Below are 5,729 nucleotides of genomic sequence, written 5' to 3' on the forward strand. Positions count from 1 at the left end.
CACGTCGTTCACACTGCCGTCTTCCTCTCCCGCTCCACTCACGCCGTAGTGCCGCCCCCGCAAACAGTGTCGCCCCCACCGTGTCCTCCACCGCAGTTGTTATTTGTGCAACACTAGTAATCCTCTTCGCCGCGACGCACGATCTGCATGAAACGTCTTCTACAGTACAGTTGGTTCCTCTATGTCGAGCTTCGTCCACGAGTCTCATCCACCCTAAGTCGCCGTCGTAGGTTCTTCTTTGCACCGCCATTCTCCCGGGAGACGAACATCATCACCGCGACGCACAGCGCTGGGTGGGGCATTTTTGTGGTGGGATCGGACCCTCAAACGAACCCCTTGCCGCCGATTGCAAAAGAATACACTGAGAAGGTAAATGTGGGATATTTCTTTGTTAAAATTTAGATGTTTCTTTTATTAAACTAACTGTGGGATGTTTCTTTTATTTAACTTAGGTTTCTTTTATTAAATTTGGGATTTTTTTGTTACACTTGCAATGTTTCTTTTGTAAAACTTGAATTTTTCTATTATTAAAATTGGGATATTTATTTTGTTAAACTTTGAATGTTTATTTTTCTTAAACTTGGAATGTTTCTTTTCTTTCTTGTAGGTCACCCCACATGGTGCACAGAGAAGTCACGGCGGAGGGTATATCGACAACGCGACGGACAGTTGAAGACAAGGAAGGTACCAGTGGCGAGTTGAGAGGGAATGAAATAGGGCTTCACGTTGACAATGCAGTTATGTTCTGTTAATTTTAATTTGGTGGCACTAATCCTATTTATTTAAAATCTTATTTTTTAAAACTTTAAAATTTTATTTTTCAATAATTTTAAAAAATTGTTTAAGTTGATTAGTACTCTAGTTAATTACCTAGCATGGTTGGAACAATACTGATGAACTGCTTATTAATAAATATTATATATCGTGTTATAGTGGACTTGCTACTATTGAAGAATTAAAACTTGGAATTTTTATGATTCGAGAACAAAGTAATATCAGTTTATCATCACTTTAATAATTGATGACTATATTTATTATCATTCTATATATGGATATGTACATCGGCGTGTTTATGACTTCAAAGATACATATTTTAAACATAAATAAAAATCCTAGCTAATTAAAAAAAAATATTTAAACTAAGAGAAATGCCATGGCCAACCAGCATCAGACACCTTATGCAACGCCTACGTCCTATTGCAACATGATTGTGTATCCACTTTAATTTAGTTCTAATTACATATAAACTACTTTTTTTTCCTTTTGAATAATGGCGAATCATATCTTAGTTTTTAAATATTATACTAATAAAACAATACAAGTGTTTCGCCTATCAACACTTATATTCAAGTTAATCATTATATTAGAGAAGCTAGATATTCGTATGGTCAACAACAACAACAACAATAATCCATTTATCCCTTAAACGATTAGTAGCCCATGGCCGGATAATTTGGGGGACACATATGTTGAAAACCTACTGACAACTTAGCTCTTGGTAAAGATTTGCGCATAATGGATTTTTTATTTTATTGTTTTGAATTTTGATCAGTACTAGAATATTTTGCATTATACAATAGATACTTCCTATAGAAGGTGGGGAAATAGATTGGAACCATGTTGAAAGTGGATGGACACACTTCCATACACTTAAAGAGGCAAGTTCGAAAGAATTTGTATTGAGATCAATCTTCGAAAAAAATTAGTCTCGTCTTTTTTGGCACTTAGTAAAGAATTGGGTTAAGTTTGATTTTGGTCCCCAACGTAAAGGTCGAAAATCGGAATTGTCCTTAACTTTTTTTTTGCTACAAAATGGTCCCCAAAGTTTCAGTTTGTTTTAAAACCGTCCTTCGGACCAAAATGCCCCTATCCCTTCTTCCCCAAAATCATGCAAAGCACCGACAGAAATACAAGCATAAGCACCACCACCACCACCACCACACCCACCACCACCCACCACCTACTATCATCATCATCATCATCATCATGGAATCATAAGAACTCAGAACCAGAACCACCACCACCACCCCCCACCCACTGCCACTCCATCACCATCTGCATCACACCAACCAAAACTCAGAAAATCAACATCATCATCGTCATCCTCATCAGAACCCAGAACTCAGATCTAGAACTCAAACTCAGACAAACAAGAACTCAATTCAGAAAATCATCATCATCATCAAGAACCCAGAATCAGCAACAACAATACTCCAAATTCAAATTTCAGCAACAACAATGTTCCACAACAAATTTCACAAAAAATCCAAAAATTTCGCAAAAAATTCAATTCACAGAAGAAGAAGAAGAAGAAGCGGCGGCGGCGAGCGGCGGGCGGCAGTGCGGTGGTGGGGTCGACGGTAATAATAATAATAATAATAATAATAATAATAATAATAATAATAATAATAATAATAATAATAATAAGCGGCGGGTATGGCGGTGGTGAAGCAGGGGAGGTGAAGTAGGGATGCTCGCTAGCGGTGGTGAAGCAGAGGAGGCTGCGGCGGGCGGTGGTGCGGCGGGCGGTGGTGCGGTGGGTATGGCGGAAGAAGAAGAAGAAGAAGAAGAAGAAGAAGAAGAAAAAGAAGAGGAGGCGGTGGCGGGCGGTGGTGCGGCGGGTATGGCGGAAGAAGAAGAAGAAGAAGAAGAAGAAGAAGAAGAGGCGGCGGCGGGCGGGCGGACAGTGGCGGTGTGGCGGTGAGCTTGTCCCCCTTCTCTCCCCCCTCCTCCCTCCCCCCCTTGTCACGCCCCACCCCCCTTTCTTTTTCTCCCCACCCCCGCTTCTCTGTACCCTTTCTTTTCTCTTTTTTTTTTATTTATTTTATATTTATTTTATTTTATTTTATAATTTTTTAATGAGGGGTAATTTGGTAATAAAAAAATTAAAATTGGTAAAAATGATGATTTTAAAACAAACTGAAACTTTGGGGACCATTTTGTAGCAAAAAAAAATTAGGGACGATTCCAATTTTTGACCTCTACGTTGGGAACCAAAATCGAACTTACCCCTAAAGAATTCAACCTTTGTGTATAAGACTGCATCATATCTGCTTTATTTGTGATAATTGAATACAGCCAATAATGAAAGGTTGCCTAGAGGGCAAGCTAGAAAAGACAAGGGATAAAGAAAATAAGGCATGGCCAACAAAACAAAACCACCATGAAGCTAGCAGAGCTTGTGCTATTCAAAGCAATTCTGAACAAATTCCAATCCCAAACTAGAAAGAAAAAAACTTATGATGGAGGAAAATCAAGGAGTTGATCTCAAGGAGAAAGTCATTGCAAACAATGAGCAATCTTCTCATATACTTGCCAAAAATGAAAAGGGGTCTTTGGCCCTTGGATGATTGTGAAAACATTCCAAACAAGGAATAAACAAATATCTAGAGATTTAAATGAGCAGGGCAAAAGTGTAATTAACGCAAAAAGATTTGGCATCCTAGTCAATTAGGAAGAAAATTAGGAAGCACATAAGGGCAAACAAAATACTGTCAATTTAGGCAAGAAATGGGGAGGGAACTCGTCTAGCAAGGTCGACCAGCAAGGAGTTAGGGCAGTATCATCTCTAAAAACTCAAGGTTCTGGAAACAAAAAAAGTATGATTAATAAAGTTAATAAGGGAAAGAATAATGAGAATAACTAGAAGACAATTGCTACCCAACCAAAATCTGAAAGAGTAAAAGTTATTCAGCAACCTATAGCACCTATAGAGGATTGATAGAGGGAAATCGTCGGTAAAGAATTTTCACAAAAATAATCTCGTCGAAGTATAGATCCAAACTGATAGACAACCCTCAATCAATATTTAATTTGTTTGTCACTTAAGTCAAACCCAATAAAAACCGAGAGTATTTAAACCTTGAATCGTCTCTCAAGAAATTGCAGCGAAGTATGCATATTGTTGGTTATGAGGTATTTTGGGGTTTCCTAATAAGAGACAAGAAATATAAATAACAAAAAGATAAACTAACAACTAAGAAAGGTCTTGGCAAGAGGTGAGAATTGGAATTCCTATCCTCATTATCATCCTCAATTGTGATGGTAATTGTCTTTTGTTCTCACTTAGTTATCTTCTAACAATTGAAGAAAAGTCAAGTGAGTAAAATTGGCTCTAATCCACAAGTCCTAATAAAAAATTAGCTTTACTGGATTCAAGCCAATTAGCAATCCTCAATCACTAATCAACAAAAGAATTTGATAACTCAAGAGTCTCCAATCACTCAACCCAAGCCAAGAATACAAAATTCTACTCTAAAATCTAACCAAGCATTTTATCAAACACTTGAAAGGTATAAAAGAAAAGCATGGTAAAATTAACAAGGAATATAAAATCTACAACTACCCAATGCAAAGAAACAATAATAACAACTCAATCACGCCTTAATAAACATGAAAACATAAATTGCATTAATGGAAATTAAAATCAACAAAGAGTTCATAAACATCAAAATAACCAAATAAAAGAAATAACAAGTAAAACTAAGAGAACCAAGATGTAAGAATAAGAAATAGTAAAGAAAACTAAATCAAAACAATAATTGAAACCTAAATCTATGAAAAGAAGTAATCTAAAATCCTAAATTCTAGAGAGAAGAGAGAGCTTATCTATCTAGAATTCTATCCTAAAACATGGCTAAAACTCAACTATGACTATTTGGTTCCTCCCCCTTCAATCCCTGGTTCAATAGCATTAGAAAATGAGTTGGATTTGGGCCCAAGTGAGATCAGAAATCGCCCCAACGTGTTTCTCTAAGTTGGTCACGTGCTGCCTGTCACGTGTACGCGTGGCATAGGTGTACGCGTCACTTGGCAAATTTCTGGCCACGTGTACGCGTGGGTCACGTGTACGTGGAACCGGGTAGATTACCAAACTCTCATTTTTTTATGAATTCTCCATTTTTGCATGTTTTTTCTTCATTTCTTCAACCCAAGCTTTGCCTTCTAAGTCTGAAATCACTTAATAAAAACATCAAGGCATCGAATGGAATTAAAGTGAATTAAATTTAGCAAATTAAGAGCCTAAAAATCATGTTTTAATTCTTAAGCACAAATTAGGAGAAATTCACAAAACTATGCTATTTCATTAAATAAATTTGAGAAAAGTTGATAAAATCCACTAAATTCAATACAAGATAAATCATAAAATTATGGTTTATCAAGGATAAAGAACAAAACCTTAATGAGGGAAAGAAGAAAATTGATAAAGAGCATTAGGAGTATTCGAACTAGTTCAACTATCTCTTAAAGGGAATTTACAAAAACCACCATCAATAGAATCACATTGACTTCAATGATCCTCTCAACTCACTTATTAGCAATCCTATTGTCAAGACCATGGGTAGGTACAATATAGGGAGAGACCAGTGGTATTTTCATGGACAAACTGCCATAAATAAGTCAGAATGAGTGTGTGAACATGCTTATGGATGATGGACATGACAAGCAACCCATGCATACTCTGAATAGGGAAGATAAGGAAGAGGAATGTTCCCCAAACATGTGGAAGACTAATTCCATCAACTCTATGCTTCTATATCATTTACTTTGCCCTTTTATTTTAAAAAATTATTTTATGATAATGAACATATTAATTTGGAACTGTATAGGTGCCTCAACTAAGGGATCTCATTCCATGATTAAGGATCTAACATATAGATATAGAAATTATTTTTCTATTCTTCTTGTGACTCATGTTTCAGGTATCAAAGTAAAAAAAAATATTAAAA

The sequence above is a fragment of the Arachis ipaensis genome, chromosome B6, assembly GCF_059453495.1.
Source record: "Arachis ipaensis isolate K30076 ecotype BB chromosome B6, ASM5945349v1, whole genome shotgun sequence".
NCBI lineage: Eukaryota > Viridiplantae > Streptophyta > Magnoliopsida > Fabales > Fabaceae > Arachis > Arachis ipaensis.